Source organism: Bubalus bubalis, chromosome 6 (assembly GCF_019923935.1).
Source record: "Bubalus bubalis isolate 160015118507 breed Murrah chromosome 6, NDDB_SH_1, whole genome shotgun sequence".
In the NCBI taxonomy this organism is placed as follows: domain Eukaryota; kingdom Metazoa; phylum Chordata; class Mammalia; order Artiodactyla; family Bovidae; genus Bubalus; species Bubalus bubalis.
Window position 1 is genome coordinate 35632046 of NC_059162.1, and position 19661 is coordinate 35651706.

General features: G+C 38.8%; 1 protein-coding gene across 9 annotated transcripts in view; it reads left to right on the top strand.

Annotated features, from left to right (window-relative positions):
* The window catches only part of VAV3 (vav guanine nucleotide exchange factor 3), a 643747-nt gene that overhangs the window by 356433 nt on the left and 267653 nt on the right, over positions 1–19661 (top strand). The window lies entirely within an intron of this gene.

Consider the following 19661-nt stretch of genomic DNA (forward strand, 5'->3'; position numbering starts at 1 on the left):
ATATCCCAAACAATAGGTGGATAGATATACAATTCATAGGACCTTTCCAATTTAGTCTAAAGGCCCCAGTTAGTCCAGAACAGTACTGGCCTTGAATAAATCAAGATATTAAAAGTTTTTTTCTTCTGACTTGTTAAAAATTTTTTTTCTTCTGATTTTCCACTGAGACCCTTTAAAAAATATTGGTCTTGACAGAAATGATAAGAGTGTCTCAAATAAAATAAATGATTCGATTTTAAATCAAATGAAATCTAAGATTGGATGAGGGCAAGGATGTATCCTTCAGAAAATCTAATCCAGAGACTTCAAATATGTTTCAACTCATCTGCTAGGTAGGATCTGTTGATAAGAGTTCTATGGAACATTGCTGGAAAGGATTCTGTGGCTATGACCTAGATTATGTAAGAAGAGTTCTTTGATCCTGACTGATTTGGGCAACTGTGGCAATGGTGATCTACCTTCTAGAGATTTCTCTCCATATATCAATCCTTTAATCATTATTTCTCAAGTGTGATTTTTCAGCCAGTTGTAAATCCTACAGAATGTACTGGATCCGATTCACATTCCTTCATTGGGTAGAAATGTTCAGTGTGTTGATCAGTTGAAAATGTGTAGTGCAGGGAACGCCAACTTCATTTGTAGGTTATTTCTATAAACTCACATCTGGAGAACAGAGAGAGGAGTTCAAAGGAAGGCAAGAAGAATAAGTGTGACATGGTGCTTTCCTTTCCTTTTCTACTACTGCAGGCCATTCTTTCATTTTACCTTTGGCTTGTTGTTGTTCAGCCGCCGTCGTGACCCCATGGACTGCAGCGCACCAGGCCTCCCTGTCCCTCATCATTTCCTGAAGTTTGCCCAAGTTCATATTTATTGCATTGGTGATGCCATCCTGCCATCTCATAATCTGATGCTGTCTTCTCCTTCTGCTATCAGTCTTTCTCAGCATCAGGGACTTTTCCAATGAGTTGGCTGTTTGCATCAGGTGGCCTAAGTATTGGAGCTTCAGCATCAGTCCTTCCAATGAGTATTCAGGGTTGGTTTCCCTTAAGATTGACCGGTTTGATCTCCGTGCTGTCCAAGGGACTCTCAGAGTCTTCTCTAGCACCACAGTTCTAAGGCATTAATTCTTTGGTGCTCTGCCTTCTTCACAGTCCAGCTCGCACAACCATATGTGACCACTGGGAAGACCGTAGCCTTGACTATATGGACCTTTGTTGGCAGAGTGATGTCTCTGCTTTTTAACACACTGTCTAGGTTTGTCATGGCTTTCCTGCTAAGAAGTTTTCATCTTTGACTTAGTCACAGAAAAGTTTATTTTGCTTAGAGAAGCCTTGACTGAATGTCATCGTGTATGATTCATAATAGGAAAAAATAGATAAAACTAAAACTTTATTTATGTTAAAATATTAGAGAGAAGACAAAAATATTATATGAGAAATTTTAGTAGACTGTGTTAGGTCATTAATATGTCCATTTTTCTAAAGATATACTATTTATAGAGCAAATCATAGTTACAGTGAAAACTAACACTTTTAATACAAAAAACTAGAAAACTGTGACTATTTTGTGCTTAGATGCTGTTACTTATCCAAAAAAAAAAAAAAGACCAGGCTAGCATTGTGACATTTATTTTCCATCTGCTTCTTTTTTTATATTAATATTGGTTTCATATCAGGAAAATCAATTTGATGAAGACATTATCTCAAAGACTTCACCTTCATAGCCTCTGTAACAAGGCCTTATGTGAGAGCTCTTTGGCTGGAGTGATCAGTTGACCTCTCTGTTGAGTATCATAAAGCTTAAGTGCCCAGAAAAGCCCTTGATTTCTCACTGAGGTTGGAATGAGATTCTTCCTGAGAAGCATTCACATTAACATCAATCAGCAGGTTGTTTGCAGAGTTGCAGCACACCAGAGCAATAATGAAAAAAGTCCTTATATCTTATATGGTGTTTTCAGTTTATCTGAACACTTACACTTCAGTTATTGCATTGAGCCCTACTATAAACTGTTAGGCAGAAGGGCTCATATTTGTATTATCTCTTTACCACTAAAACTGAGAAGGGTTAATGACTTTATAAAGCTAGTAAGCAATGGTGTGAAGAGAAATAAGTATTTAGCTTTAAACATGTGTATTGGCATCCCAGGTGGTGGAGTGGTAAAGAATCCACTTGCCAATGCAGGAGTGACACAGGAGATGCAGGCTCGATCCCTGGGTCTGGAAGATCCCCTGGAATAGGAAATGGCAACACACTCCAATATTCTTGCCTGGGAAATCCCATGGACAGAGGGACCTGGCAGGCTACAGTCCATGGAGTCACAGAGTTGGACATGACTGAGCGCACGCACACATACATATACACACATACATTACAATTACATTTGAAAATATCTAATATTTCACACGAATGAAACTCATCAGGTAACACCTACTAACTTCAAGACAATAGCAAGGTAAATATTTATAGTTTGAGATCTTGTTACCATTAGCCTTACATTTTATTAACAAGAAATATCCCTTTAGCATATCATTTATTATTGTTGTTTTAATGGATAGAAAGATTACAAGAAAAGATTCCTTCCCTCCAGCTTACCTATTCTAACCTGGTTGTATAGGATTGGACATAATTGACAGCATTATAAAGCAATGTTTGATAAGTGTCCTGAGAAAGACATAACCTAAGTTCCAGAAGGGGGAGTCAGCCTTGGCCAGAAACAAGAAGAGAGATTCAGATAGCAGGTGACATTTAAGTGAGCTTTGAAAGTTGACAAAGATTTAGACCTGTGACATTTTGAGAGAAGGTATTTTATTTTGGTGGAAAATAAGTGAATTATGTTTGGATGTGTAGGACAGTAGACCAAAGTATTGGAGTTTCAGCTATAGCATCAGTCCTTCCAATGAATAATCAGGACTGATTTCCTTTAGGATGGACTGGTTGGATCTCCTTGCAGTCCAAGGGAATCTCAAGAGTCTTCTCCAACATCATAGTTCAAAAGCATCAATTCTTCAGTGCTCAGTTTTCTTTAAGTCAACTCTCACATCCATACATGACTATTAGAAAAATCATAGCTTTGACTAGATGGACCTTTGTTGGCAAAGTTATGTCTCTGCTTTTTAACATGCTGTCTAGGCTGGGCATAACTTTTCTTCCAAGGAGTAAGCGTCTTAATTTCATGGCTGCAGTCACCATCTGCAGTGATTTTGGAGCCCACCAAAATAAAGTCTCTCACTGTTTCCCTTGTTTCCCCATCTATTTGTCATGAAGTGATGGACCAGATGCCATGATCTTCGTTTTCTGAATGTTGAGTTTTAAGCCAACTTTTTCACTCTCCACTTTGACTTTCATCAAGAGACTCTTTAGTTCTTCACTTACTGCCTTAAGAGTGGTGTCATCTGCATATCTGAGGTTATTGATATTCTTCCTGGCAATCTTGATTCCAGCTTGTGCTTCACCAGCCTGGCATTTTGCATGATGTACTCTGTATATAAGTTAAATAAGCAGGGTGACAATATGCAACCTTGACATACTCCTTTCTCTATTTAGAAGCAGTCTGTTGTTCCATGTACAGTTCTAACTGTTGCTTTTTGATCTGCATATAGATTTCTCAGGAGGCAGGTAAGGTGATCTGGTATTCCCATCTGTTTAAGAGTTTTCCAGTTTGTGGTGATCCACAGAGTCAAAGGCTTTGGCATAGTCAATAAAACAGAAGTAGATGTTCTTCTGGAACTTTCTTGCTTTTTTATGACCCAACAGATGTTGGGAATTTTATCTCTGGTTCCTCTGCCTTTTCTAAATTTAGCTTGAACATCTGGAAGTTCTTGTTTCATGTATTGTTGAAGCCTGGCTTGGAGAATTTTGAGCATTACTTTGCTAGTGTGTGAGATGACTGCAATTGTGCAGTAGTTTGAGCATTCTTTGGCATTGCCTTTCTTTGGGATTGGAATGAAAACTGACCTTTTCCAGTCCTGTGGCCACTGCTGAGTTTTCCAGATGTGCTGGCATATTGAGTGCAGCACTTTCACAGCATCATCTTTCAGGATTTGAAATAACTCAACTGGAATTCCATCACCTCCACTAGCTTTGTTCAGAGTGATGCTTCCTGAGGCCCACTTGACTTTGCATTTCAGGATGTCTGGCTGTAGGTGAGTTATCACACCACTGTGGTTATCTGGGTCATTAAGATCTTTTTTGTTTAGATCTTCTGTGTATTCTTGCCACCTCTTCTTAATATCTTCTGCTTCAGTTAGGTCCATACCATTTCTGTCCTTTATTGTGCCCATCTTTGCATGAAATATTCCCTTGGTATCACTAATTTTCTTGAAGAGATCTCTAGTCTTTCCCATTTTATTGTTTTCCTCTATCTCTTTGCATTGATCACTGAGGAAGGCTTTCTTATCTCTCCTTGCTTCTCTTTGGAACTCTGCATTCAAATGAGTATATCTTTCCTTTTCTCCTTTGCCTTTCGCTTCTCTTCTTTTCTCAGGTATTTGTAAGGCTTCTTCAGACAACCGTTTTGCCTTTCTGCATTTCTTTTTCTTGAGGATGGTCTTGATCATTCCCTTCTGTACAATGTCACAAACCTCTGTCCATCATTCTTCAGGCACTCTATCAGGTCTAATCCTTTGAATCTATTTGTTGCTTCCACTGTATAATCATAAGAAATTTGATTTAGGTCATACTTGAATGGTATAGTGGTTTTCCTTACTTTCTTCAATTTAAGTCTGAATTTTGCAATAAGGTGTTCATGATCTGAGCCACATTCACCACCAAGTTTTATTCTTGCTGACTATAGAACTTCTCCATTTTGGACTGCAAAGAATATAATCAGTCTGATATTGGTATTGACCATCTGGTGATGTCCATGTGTAGAGTCTTCTCTTGTGTTGTTGGAAGAGCGTGTTTGCTATGACCAGTGGGTTCTCTTGGAAAAACTCTGTTAGCCTTTGCCTTGCTTCATTTTGAACTCCAAGGCCAGATTTGCCTGTTACTTAGGTATCTCTTGACTTTCTACTTTTACATTCCAGTCCCCTGTGATGAAAGATGAAAAGGACATCTTTTTTGGGTGTTAGTTCTTGAAGGTCTTGTAGGTCTTCATAGAACCGTTGAACTTCAGCTTCTTCAGCATTACTCGTTGAGGCATAGACTTGAATTACTGTGATATTGAATGGTTTGCCTTGGAAGTGAACATCATTCTGTCATTTATGAGACTGCACCCAAGGACTGCATTTCGGACTCTTTTGTTGACTATGATGGCCACACCATTTCTTCTGAGGGATTCTTGCCCACAGTAGTAGATATAATGGTCATCTGAGTTAAAATCGCCCATTCCAGTCCATTTTAGTTCCCTGATTCCTAGAATGTCAGTGTTCACTCTTGCCATCTTCTGTTTGACCACTTCCAGTTTACCTTGTTTCATGGACCTAACATTCCAGGTTCCTATGCAATATTGCTTTTTTAGCAATGGACTTTACTTCCATCGCCAGTCAAATCCACAACTGGCTGTTGTTTTTGCTTTGGCTCCGTATCTTCATTCTTTCTGGTATTATTTTTCCACTCTTCTCCAGTAGTATATTGGGCACCTACTGACCTGAGGAGTTCATCTTTCAGTGTCATATCTTTTTGCGTTTTCATACTGTTCATGGGGTTCTCAAGGCAAGAATACTGAAGTGGTTTGCCATTCCCTTCTCCAGTGGACCACGTTTTGTCAGAAGTCTCCATCATGACCCATCTGTCTTGGGTGGCCCTACACGGTGTGGCTCATAGTTTCATTGAGTTAGACAAGGCTGTGATCCACATGATCAGTTAGATTAGTTTTCTGTGATTATGGTTTTCATTCTGTCTGCCCTCTGAGAGATATGGATAAGAGGTTTATGGAAGCTTCCTGATGGGAGAGACTGACTATGGGGCTTTATTTAACCTTAATTACTGACATAGGACTTCACTGAACCTTAAGTACTGACTCTGAGACCCTATCTCCAAATGCTTTCACACAACCGTGTTGGTAGTTGGAGCTTCAAAATAAGAGTTTTGAGGAGAAACTGTCTATAACAGACATTCTCTTGGCTTTAATTCTGCCCCACCAGCCATCCCTCTGCCTCTTTTCTTGGTTTCTCTTCCACTTCTTGTTGTTCAGTTGCTAAGTTGTGTCAGACTCTTTGCGACCCCATGGACTGCAGCACAGCAGGCTCCCCTGTCCGTCACCATCTCCTGGAGCTTACTCAAACTCATGTCCATTGAGTCGGTGATGCCATCCAACCATCCCATCCTCTGTCGTCCCTTTCTCCTTCCGCCTTCAATCTTTCCCAGCTTCAGGGTCTTTTCCAATGAGTCAGTTCTTCACATCAGGTGGCCAAAGTATTGGAGTTTCAGCTTCAGCATCAGTCCTTCCAATGACTATTCAGGACTGTTTTCCTTTAGGATGGACTGGTTGGATCTCCTTGCAGTCCAGGGGACTCTCAAGAGTCTTATCCAACACCACAGTTCAAAAGCATCAATTTATCGGCGCTCAGCTTTCTTCACAGTCCAACTCTCACATCCATACATGACTACTGGAAAAACCATGGCCTTGACTAGACAGACCTTTGTTGGCAAAGTAATGTCTCTGCTTTTTAATATGCTGTCTAGGTTGGTCATAACTTTTCTTCCAAGGAGTAAGCATCTTTTAATTTCATGGCTGCAGTCACCATCTACAGTGATTTTGGAGCCCCCCAAAATAAATAAAGTCATGAATTCTTTGGTGCTCAGCTTTCTTTGTGGTTCAACTCTCACATCCATACATGACTACAAAAAACTATAGCTCTGACTATATGGATCTTTGTCAGCAAAATAATGTCTCTGCTTTTTAATATGCTGTCAAGCCTTGCCATAGCTTTCCTTCAAAGGAGGAAGTATATTTTAATTTTATGGCTGCAGTTACCATCTGCAGTGATTTTGGAGCTCAAGAAAATAAAATCTGTCACTGTTTCCACTTGTTCTCCATCTATTTGCCATGAACTGATGGGACCAGATGCCATGATCTTAGTTTTTTGAATGTTGAGTTTTAAGCCAGCTTTTTCACTCTCCGTTTTACCCTCATCAAGGGACTCTCTTCCACTACTTACTCCCTGAAATTTGGAGACTTCAGGCCTTCTTCTAAGCCCTTTCTTTCATGCTGCACAGGGTACTTTGGCAGTTTTATCCATTCCCATGGCTTTACTTACCATCTCTATAACGATTTTCTTAAATTCATGTGGATACTTTCCCCCAACATTTCATTTTTTAAAATGGCACCATTGTCCTGCAACTTCTCACATCATAATCCTGGGCATTAGTATTCTGATTCCTTTATTTCTCTCACCGCTCGTGTAAGCCAGTGTGGCTGATTCTATATGCAAGATTCATCAAAAATGTGTTCCATCTGTTGGCTGAAGAATAAAACCTCACAGCCTAAAATCTGTGAAAGTAAAAGCAAGTGTTAGTCACTCAGTCATGTCCGACTCTTTGAGATACTATGGACTCTAGCCCCACAGGCTCCTCTGTCCATGGAATTCTTCAGGCAGGAATACTGGAGTGGGTAGCCATTCCCTTCTCCAAGGATCTTTCCAACCTGGGGATCGAATCCAGGTCTCCTGCATTGCAGCCAGATTCTTTACCATCTGAGCCACCAGGGAAGCCCAAAAACTATGAGCTAAGTTTTATTTGGGCACCTTACTGAGGACTATATAACCCAGTGTCAGACAGCCTCTCAGATAGCTCTGGGAAACCACTGTAAAGAGTTAAGGGAGGAGATATGTAGGATTGAAAATGTACTTGAACATCAAAAGAGTACTGCTAATTTCAAAACCGGACATCTCAGTTAATTATTTTAGTTTTTTCCTATGTATGTCAGTGTCAGTCAGTGAAAGTCGCTCAGTCGTGTCCAACTCTTTGAGACCCCATGGTCTATACAGTCCATGGAATTTTCTAGGCCAGAATACTGGAGTGGGTAGCTGTTCCCTTCTCCAGGGGATCTTTCCAACTCAGGGATCGAACCCCGATTTCCTGCATTGCAGGGAGATTCTTTAGCAGCTGAGCCACAAGAGAAGCCCAAGAATACTGGAGTGGGTAGCCTATCCCTTCTCAGCAGATCCTCCCAACCCAGGAATTGAACCGGGGTCTCCTGCATTGCAGGAGGATTCTTTACCCTCTGAGCTATCAGGGAACCTTTTCTTTGTATAGGAAGGTGCAAGATGCTGAGTCACTGAAATTACTTCATAGATATGGATCTTAACTACTTAGGGCCAGTATTTGAAGTAATGCTTCCTGATTTCTCTATCCTGGTTTCCTTCAGGGTGGGGATGTGGGTGGCTGCAGTGTCTACTGGAATGTTAGGCAGTATTCCTGTCCACACTCCTTCTCCATCTCCTTTGTACTTCTAGGCACTTTCTTTTCAATCAGATCTCAGTAAAAGGTGACTTTTTCTGACTTCCTAGACAGCCAATGTGCCGTTCTAGAACTGTATCTCAGGCTGTACTCTCCCTGGCTAGAAGCTCTCCAGTGTCTCCTCTGTGGATGAACTGTCCCCTGTGTATCCCTTCAACCTCATCTTACTTCCTCTCATCCAATCTGTGGACACATAAGCTGCCCTGCTATCTCTTGGAATACATCAATGGCACTCTCCCAACTCTGAGTCTTTTCATTTGCCGGTCCTCTTCCTGGAACATCCCTTTTCGATCTTTACCTGGATGGCCCCTTCTTTTGAAACTTATGTCACTCTTCAAATGTCACCTCCTAGGAGAGGCCCTGTCTGTCTTAGATGGTTTTTTTATACTTCACTGACCTCGCAACAAGAAAAGTTTCTTTGTAGCACCAATCTATAATTGTTTTATACTTTTGTTTATTATCTTTCCTTCCCATGTTGGCTCATTGGAATGGAACATTGTTTTTCTTATTCTTCATCAAATTTTAGTATTCATCACATCTCCTCGCAATTTATGCTTATTTGCCACATCAGTGAATACACATGCTATATAACATTTTTATTTCTCTTCAGATGCCTGAAAGCTCTTTGTCTTTAGAACTTTATGTTCTAAGAGTGTAATAACAGAAATGATTATCATTTTTTATTGAACTATAATTGATTTACAATGTTGTATTAGTTTCGCATGTACAGCAAAGTGATTCACATATATTCTTTTTCAGATTCTTTTCCATTTAGATTATTACAAGATATTGAATGTAGTTCCTTGTGCTACATAGTAGACCCTCATTATCTATTTTATATATAGTAATGTGTATATATTAATCCCAAATTAGTAATTTATCCCCCCAACTCTTTCCTCTTTGGTAATCATAAGTTTATTTGCTCTTTCTGTGAGTCTGTTTTGTAAATAATTTAATCTGTATAATTTTTCAGATTCCGTATATAAGTGATATTTGTCTTTCTCTGTCCAATTTCACTTAGTATGAAGTCTGGTCTTCACCCTAGGTCCATCACATTGCTGCAAATGGCATTATTTCATTTTCTATGACTGAGTAGTATTCCACCGTGTTTATGTGTGTACACACACACACATATATATATATATACAAACCACATCTTTTTTATCCATTCATCTGTTGATGAACATTTAGGTAGCTTCCATGTCTTGGCAATTATAAATAATGCTGCTATGAACATTGGGGAGCATGTATCTTTTCAAATTAGAGTTTTCTCCAGATATATGCCTAGGAGTGGGATTTCTGGATCATGTAGTGACTCTGTTCTTCGTTTAAGCAACCTCCATACTGTTTTCCTTAGTGGCTACGCTGATTTACATTCCTGACATTCAAACAGTTCAGAAGGGTCCCTTTCCTCCACATTCTCTCCAGCATTTATTATTTGTAGACTTTTTGATAATGGCCGTTCTGACTGGTATGAGGTAACACTTCATTGTAGTTTTGATTTGCATCAGAAATGATTATTTTAGGAAATTTGAATGCTGTGATTGATATGCTTCTGTTAGATCTTCATCCATAGAAGTCTAAAGTAGAAATTTGTTTCTTTACATTGTATTTCTCCAGAGACAGCTTATGAGCTAAAGAGGTACCTCCCAAAGAATGACTTATAGATAGTAGATTTATACTGTTTTTTTATTCTTTTAGTCATCTAAGTCATTAGGAAGTTTGCATTATTTTCCTTCTGTTAAGGAACATTGTCTCCTCATTGTAAATTAGAAAGGGCCTAGACTACTGTTTTTTTATTCAAAGTATATTGGATTAGAAAGATTTTTTAAAATTGGTTATCAGAGAAATGAAGGTTAGATTTGGCAACCCCAGACTTGAGAAAAGGACACGGCAGTTGTTGTTGTGAGTGTTGACATAGAGTTTAATCCTACACTCATCATACTTATATGATGATAAGACAGTTTAGAGGAAGTCTTTGGGCAGTATACATATTTTTAAAGGCACTACAAAAAGCTACTTAACAAATTCCCCCACCCTCATATTTTTCCACTTAAAACTTAAAAATAATATTTCCATTACTTTGAAAAATATAATTTGAGGCATCTATAGTCTCATCAAGATTTAAGAAATATTATATTCTGTTATATTTTTTCATATCATTTTCTTTTTTTTGTATAAAAATGTTACATATACAGCTAAAACTTCCATACTGCCTATGATTTTTTTTTTCTCAAAAGAATAAATTAGTCATTTGGGATTAATAGATACACACTGAAGGAAGTATTTATATACAGCCAATTTGTGTTTTACTAAAATAAGTAGTAGTCTGTGTTTGTAAGAAGTTGATAGTAATACATTTTGAAGGAGAAAGAAAAATTGTTAAAGACAAAGTGTTTAGCTTCTTGATGAAGTATGTTTTGCTCTTTCAGCTGGAGGAGGTCTGTATCAAAGGTTCAGAAAACTGTATAGCCTATTTTTCTCCCCTGAAGTTTGAGTTAAAAACAGAGGTTACTAGGGTCTATTGTACAACACAGGGAAATATAACCATTTTTTTTTTTTAATGAAAAATACTTTTATTTTATTTATTTTTTTAAATTTTATTTTATTTTTAAACTTTACATAATTGTATTAGTTTTGCCAAATATCAAAATGAATCCGCCACAGGTATACATGTGTTCCCCGTCCTGAACCCTCCTCCCTCCTCCCTCCCCATACCATCCTTCTGGGTCGTCCCAGTGCACTAGCCCCAAGCATCCAGTATCGTGCATCGAACCTGGACTGGCAACTCGTTTCATACATGATATTTTACATGTTTTTAAATAACTTTAAATGTAATATACTTTGTTTAATATAGTGTATAAATATTGAGTTGCTATGCTGTAGACCTGAAACTAATATAATATTGTAAATAAATTTCATTTCAATAAAAATCACTAATATAACAGAATATAATCTACACATTAATGAGTGATTTTAAAAAATTCTGATATTATAAAATTTGATTGTTCAAAACTCCATACATAGTTTCACTAAAAGATTCAAATTTCTTAGAGAAGTCAGGTACTTGAGTGGAGGCCTATGGAGTAAACACCTTTTTAACTTTTTCCCTAATGATGAAAGTGAAATGACAAGAGTAAGATTTAGAGGGAAACTAAATAGTCGGCTGCCTGGGGACCTGGCCTCACGGAATGTCCTCAGCCTTCATCTATGTGATTTTATCCTGTACTTTTATTTTTACTACTTGTGTGTACTTATAAATACTTTCTATGCTAGTTCTGTGTTTTACATACACACATTGTTTACATAAATGACATGATGCCGCTTTTTTGAAAAAATGTTTTTGAGATGAATCTCTGGTGGTATATATAGTTCTAGTACATTTTGTTAACTGTTCTAGATAATAACAGTGTAGGACATGTCATGTTGCTTATCTAGTCTTGTTCCCTTAAAGGAAGCAAATAAACTTGTGTCTGTGTGATTCCTGACTAGTTATTACTGAAAGCACGATCAGCATTTTATGGCACAACATGTTCTGGGTGCGATTCCGCTGTAGTTACTTGAGGTCCGAGAGAATGTAACCGCATACCAGATAGATCCTGATTGATTGGTGTTGGGTCCTTTGAGACTACAAGATTAAACAGGGAGGCAGATATACTTTCCTCTGGGAGTGCCTTTGGGTGTTTTTATGATCTACTAAATCGTCATGGCTTTCACATCAGTTCTGTGAGAGGGTTGCTTCCATCACAAGGTCCAGATGAGCCTGCCCTGCTCCCCTCATCTTCTAAAGTGTGGTCCAGGTGGCAGCCTCATCAGAGCTGCTCATTGGCCTGCTCATGAGTCCCCCTGTGCCATTTAATGACTAGTGTGCGCCCTGTTACCCTTGCTGAATTAATTGCCTCCGTGTGAACACTGTCCAGAGCTTGTGGGGGTGGTCCTTGGGGATCTGGTCTTCTAAATCATTAGTTGTTAGATGAAATTGCAACATCGAGTCCAGAAAATGAACTCAGAGCAGTAAATTGTGCTTTTCCTTAAGAGCCACTTGCTCATCTGAATTTTTTGTCTTTTTTTTTCCTTCCTGTTCTTTATCTTTAGTGTGTGGTCTTAGCACAGTTGTGGGTGCCTGGTAGCTCTGAGAGAGTTTGCGCTGTCCTGTTTTCAGACAGGACACCTTGAGTTCTGCCAGCCACTCTTTCCTTCCTGTCTCCCTCTCCTCAGCCTTAGCCTGTGGAAAGGAGTCCTGTCCAGTTACCTAGCCACCAGTGGTCACTCACCTCATCTTCCTTTCTTCTCTCTGACTCCCCTCCAGTTGGCGTAATTTTGAAACTCAGTTCTGATCCTGCCCCTCCTCTGCCCCTCATGAGCCTTTGATGTCTCCCCCTGCTACAGAGAAAAAGACTCACAGTCCCTAAAGCATCCTTGAAGGGTCCTCATAGTTTGGTCCTCACTGGCTTGGCTGTTTCCATGTCTTGTATTTTCCGCCACTCAGGCCTTTCTATGCCTGATGGTTCACTGTCCGCAGACCTGCTGTACACGGGTACATCTCATGCTCTGGTTGTGCCAAATGCCCTTCTCTGCCCTAGAAGCTCGTACTTTCTCTTCAGGATTTAGCACCTCTTATTGAAAGGCTATTGCTGTGGGGTTTTGGTGGGAGGTAGGAAGCATCAGTCTCTGGACGTGGGGTGGAGTGGATATTGCACTGGAGTCAGGAGAGCTGACTAAAGATGGCACTGGCTCTGTTCACTGGTGCTGCCACCTATGGATGCTCAGTATAGGTTGTTTATGTTTGAAATGATCCCTGTGGGCTTGGAACCATCTTTGACCCTCTCTGTGCTTCAGTTTGCTAATTTCAAAAATGAGAGTGTTTGAATAGTCATTCATTTAGATTTCTTCCAAATGTAAAATTTCATCATACTTCTTCTTTTTTACACTTTTCTATGCTTTCCAAATTATCTGAAATGAGAATATATTACTTTAAACACTTGGACTGTCAGGTTGATGTTCTTATGACTCAAAGCAGGACAAAGTGAATGAGTTAAAAGAGAAAGCATTAGGCCTAAATGTCAATGAGTTTCTGTAGGCAGGCCCATTTGATACTGGAGTGAAGTTTTGAAGTGACTGATGTTACAATGCTGGGAGGTCTGCAGAATCAGAAATAGGGACAAGATTGTATAATCTGGGTCAGGGCAGGCGGACTGTGTGTGAAAGACTGTGCGTGGCCAGCATAAGTCAGTTAAGAGACTGACAGTTTTTAAATTGAATACCACTATATACTTGGCACCAGATGCATCAACTATTTCATTTAATCCCAGCAACCACTTTGTGGAATTGACATGGTTATTTTAACTTTAAATATGAGAAAAACAGTCTCAGAGAAGGGAACTTACTTGCCCAAAGTCAGTCTGTCAGTAAATTTTCAAGTCGTTACTTGAGCATCATCAGATTCTAAAGCCCACATTCTTGTTGTCAGTACATCTCATTGCCTGTCTGTCAGCCAATGGAATAAGTGCCTGTTACGCCTGTGGAAGAAGCCAGGGTTTGGAGGTATCTTTATAGTTTGTATCTTAAATAGATAGTGCCCTGATTATTTGTAGGCAGTGCTTGAACTTCATTACAAATATCTCATCTTCTTAAAAGTGCTTTTACTACTGTTTCACAGGCTGTTTTCAGTAGCACCTCTGTCAATCAGGACTCTGAGTTGTAAGCCACAGAATCAGACTCTGGACGACAAATAGAAAAGAAAGTCAGTTAAAGCACATTGAGTTGTTCACAGAATCTCTGGGAGGGCCTTAGAAGCAGACAGCCAGGATTTGTACCTAAAATAACACCATTGAACTTACCTGGTGACGAGCTGGCCGAGGGCACTGTCCGTTTAACTTGATGCTTGTCTCCATCCATTGCTGCTGCAGCCCTGATTTAGATTCTGCCACCAATTGACATGATAGTGTGTCTACATGCCTTGCTTTTTTTATTTTTCTAAACTTTCTAGTCAGAGTCTGAGGCAGAAAGTAGGTCATGAGCCTAGGCCATAATTGCAGTGGAGGCTGAGATGTGTGTCTGGGACATTTTTATTCATCGAGTAGGAGGTGGGCTCTTCCTCCTAAGATAGGCAGGCATTCTTCAGATATAGGAAGGTGATTCAGATACACAATAGGTGACCAGAATGACAGATAAACACTGTAGCATCTTATCATGTTTAGGTGATAATTTATTGAGTATTTTCTCTTTATAATAAGAAAACTGAGATGGGATAGAAACTTTGGCAGTCTCTCTCATTCATCATCTGGAAACAATTATCACCAAATTCTACTGATGCTTTAAGTCAAGTTCAGGTCTACTAGGGCTTCCCTGGTGGGGGCATCACCCACGTGTGAGTCTTCAGGACCTTAAGGATGAATTTTATCCATAATTTCTTTCCCCTGTCTCTCCAATACCAGTTTCTTCTCTTGGATCCTTCCTGCAGATTCCTACCAGAATACTATTTCATAGTGCTGTTCTCCTCATGCCTGTTCATTGCTCAAAATAATTATGGTTAACCATTGGCTGATTCAGGAGTCAGTGACCTTTAATAAGTGATTAACCAACTTGGATCCTGTTAGTGGCTGATGAAAGAGAGGATCAGGGTGGGAGTTTGCTCTTGCTGGTGCTGTCTCTTGTCTAGAGTGTGATCCCTGTTCTTTCAAATGTCTAGATTCTGCCTTTTCTGGAATGTAGTTTATCTCTCCTTTTCTATGAACTCCCTCTATCATTCCAGACTTTCTTACTGATTTTTCTTTTTTACTATTATATGTTAGGATCCCACATAGCACATTGGTAAAGGATCTACCTACCAATGCAGAAGACACAAGAAATGTGGGTTTGATCCCTGGTTCAGGAAGATACCCTGGAGTAGGAAATGGCAACCCACTCCAGTATTCTTTCCACACAAGAAATGTGGATTTGATCCCTGGTTCAGGAAGATACCCTGGAATAGGAAATGGCAACCCACTCCAGTATTCTTTCCTGGAGAATCTCATGGACAGAGGAGCCTGGTGGGCTACAGTCCATGGGGTCATGAAGAGTTGGACACAGCTGAGCAAATGAGCACACCTATTTATAATCAGTACTCATAGTTAATTATTTATTGATGTTGTCTAATTCCATTAGGTGTTTTAATTCTCATATTCATATATCCCTCCATGCCCCCCTACCCCAAGTCCTTAAGGTGAAGAATCATGACATGTACTTACATTTATTCTGTTCTTGATCTTAGACTCATAATAGATTCTTGACTATTATTAATTGAATGGAAAATGTATAGCCTTGGATGTATGTTCCAGTTCAGTTCAGTTCAGTCGCTCAGTCGTGTCCGACTCTTTGCGTTAGTGTTATATATTTTAATGATACTGCGGGAAAGGAATCTGATTTAGCAGCTCTGGATTAATCAGTGCTTGGACTTTTGAGCTCTGTGTGTGTTATTCTCCATGTGGAAGTTTACGCTGAGTACCTAAAAAATAGTGCTGTATATATAACCTGAGCTGCAACTCTTCATGTTGAATATTGACTAGGTACATAAAATTATTGTCCACTATTCCTGTTCTTTGGGAATCCATATAAGAAATAATAAAAAGTACAATGGTTATCAGAATATTTTAGGTAATAAAATACATGTAACACACAAAAAAGTTGACAGGTTGTTTTTCCTAGGACTTTTCTTTGTATCTATTAGAGGATTTCGCACTTTCTGTATTTCATTGTGGCACCTTTACACTGAGATTCTTACTCACTGTGCACAGATCCTGTTTATGCACCAGAGTGTCATCTTTGCCAGCAGCATCGACAGAACTGTAATTTAGTGTATTCAGCTATTGTGCTAAGTAACTTCCTGCAAGTCAAAACTTCTAGAGCTGTGCCTTCCTCTAGACTTTTGTTAATGATACTATTTTAATATTTCTTTTCATTTTTTAAAAACTTTATTTTTGGCTGTGCTGGGTCTTTGTTGCTGCGTGGCTTTCTCTAGTTGCAGAGAGCGATGTCTACTCTCTAGTTGAGGTGTGGAGGCTTCTTACTGCAGTGACTTCTCTTGTTTCAGAGCATCGGCTCCAGCCCCAAGGGCTTCAGTAGTTGGTGGTCCCCAGGCTCTTGAGCACAGCCTCAGTAGTTGCGGTACACACGCTTAGTTGCTTCATGGCACATGGGATCTTCCTGGACCAGAGGTCAAACCCATATCTTCTGCATTGGCAGGTGGATTGTTTACCACTAAGCCAGCATGGGAGCCTAATATTCCTTTTTAAATGTAATATTCTAAGAATATGTGAATTTGCTTAATTTTATATTTGCCATTTTAAAATTTTGTGTTTGCTTCCAGGGGAAGAGGTGACAATGGCTTCTATAATGGGAAGCATTTTGGTATGAGGTATAGCATGGTGGTTGGATCTATCTACTTGTAGAAAATGATGATGTGCACTAATGTCTTCTTATTACAACTTGAAAAAACCTTAAAACAGAATAAAAATTTCAGTCCATATTATTGAATCTGTGAATTATTCTTGTTTCATGGAAATCTCTTTTAGAAGTCATTTTAGAAGACATTTTTCAGAGGAGCCCTGATTCACAGTATGTTAACAGCCATCATAAATTTCTTCTCTTTAGACTCACTCTTTTTCATTTTTCTTTGTGGTTGTTAATAGTATTCTAATTGATTTGTGAGAGTTGTTTGGATAGCAGAAGCATTAACTGTCTTTAATATGTTTGATTTTGTTTGTGATTATTTTGTTATTGTGATAGTTTTACGTTTTTATGAATCCTAATCTGTTGAAATGTTCCATTATGATTTCTCCCCATCATGAGATATTTTTAATCTTATGGTAAACATTTCTGAAAATCTTTAATGACCTAGAATTTCTCTGGTGTATGGTGAGGAAGTAATTGATTTTTTAAAACAAATCAGATCATATCAGCCAGTTCTCTCTTATTGAGTGTTTATGCCTGGTCAGATTTTTGTGTACTTTGCTTTCTATATGAGTCTTTGCCAAGGTGTCATCCTATTTTTAAATAAAATGTCAGCCTACTTCTTCATTTGTGCAGGTGAGTCATCAGGCTCAGTACCACATCCTATGTGGGTCTGACTGCCAGGCCCCTGCTCCTTTGTCCAGGTCATCTGTGAATATAAAGCAGAGAAGGAGCCTTAGGGCATCTTTTCAAGATATTTGTTCATCTTCTGAACAGCTTTAGAATGATTAAGACCTTGCTTCCTGAGCATGAAATGAGATTTAAAAAGGAAGGAAAAACAAAAACAAACCCCAAACCTTGTCAGTTTTATTTCTTTCATCTTCTTTCTGTGGCCTTCACTGTCTGTCTTAGACGAAAATTAAATCATCTGTTAATTCAGACAGCATTCATAAGTTAGGAAGGGGCTTTTAAAAGTTGAACTATATACATATTCCTGAAATGGAAAGACCTTTTTGAGAATACTGTTTTTTTCTAATCTATTTCCTGTTTCTTAAAATTACTTTTGGGCTTTTTACATTTCCTTTTTTTTTTTTCTTTAAATTTTTTTCTGTCCTGGTGGTTCTCATGCTGCCTTTCCCTCATTGTTCATCTTCCTTCCCTGACATCTGGCCCTTTTGCCTAGTGTTCCTGTTTTTCACCCATTTTTCTTGCTGTATTCTTACTGCACATTGTGGGATGATCTCAGGACATCCGGATGAATGGAAAAAATGTGTTTGGGGCCTTTGCTGTAACATGATTACCTATTTGATGACAGAAAGATAAATTGTCCTGCTGAAGTACTGAGGAAAAGAAAATAAACTATCCCATAGATTCACTAACTGAAAAAGCATAAAAGTATAGGAAAATATATTTTAGTCTTGTCATATAAATACAAGGATTGAAACAGCATTCAAATGAGACTACTTTATGAGCTTTCATGACATCATAAAATTTCCTTGGGTTATACCAGTTTACACAACGATCCTAATTTCTTTAGTTAGAGGTGCAAATAAGAGTATGTGAAATTGAAAGTATGACTGGAAAGTCTGACTGGCTTAGTTCTCTCTGCAAGAATGTCATTTTCTTCTGGTTCTGAGAAGAAAACACGCAGCTCCGCTGCCACCCTTTTCTGTGTATTTCTGTTCTGCTCTCTCGCGGTTCTGAATGGGTAGGAAGTGGGCTGAGGGAGAGCCTTGAGCTCTCCCATAAGAACAGCACCGCCCATCTTTCTGTAGTGGCCGCTCCCAGACTCCCAAAGGCTGCAGCCTAGGGTGGGGCTGAGGATCCCGTCCAGGCTGCTGCTTTTGGAGTCTCTAGAATTTGTCCTGTCAGCAGCAATTTATCAGCATAATTGTATCACCTTTTTCTTGTGTGACAAAATGTTTGCTAAAAGGGGAGAACTTATGACAGAAAATACAGTCTTTATTAAAAACAAAAGAAGCTTCTAGAAACATTTAGCAATTGAAAAGGTGTTTTTACTGTGACATGTCGTTTTCTATAACAATAAATTATGCTGCAACGAGTGTTCTTAAAATCTTTCTAGTAGTGTTTCTCTAGGAAATTGAAATCATCAAATACTTTACAAATAGTTTTATTTGTTCTAATGTATAAAAAGATGTTTTGTAAATTGTTTCTGTCGTTCTCAGTTTCATAATGTTGGGGTTATTTGGGAAAGAATTGTAACCGAATTTCAGATTTGGTGTTCTAAGAAAAAACAAGGATGTGTCCACAAAATGATTGTAATCTACAGTAATTGCACAAATTAGTGCCTTTGCTTAATGACTTTTATGTTACTGTTTTGGAATGTTTAAATATCTTCTCTCCTCTTTTAATGAATTTTGAATGTTGTTCTGGTCCCTTACCCTAATTTATAAGCTCCTTGGTTTAGAGATTTTTATTTTTGTTTCCTTTATAATATTTGTTAGAAACAAGGTCTTGCATATTGTAAATGCTCATAAAATATTTGTGATTGACTTGTCTATAAATTAAAGAGGTATTAAGGATCCCGAGGAACCAGATCATGCCTGTGCCACATGGTCATTCAGGCACTTGCAAAACCTGGCACTGATCCAGCAGCGCTGTTTACTGCCCAGAGATGTGATCGCCCTTGTTGGACGTGTTAAATATTTCACTCATTCCATGTTCTTCTTTTCCTTGGAAGTTAGGTAGTGTTCATTTCCCAGACTCTTAGCTTGTGTCTAATTATAGTAATGACCCCACCACAGAACATTGCTGAATTGACAGTGGACAAAGGAAACCTTCAGGAAATAGTTCTAAGAAAAGGATTGTAT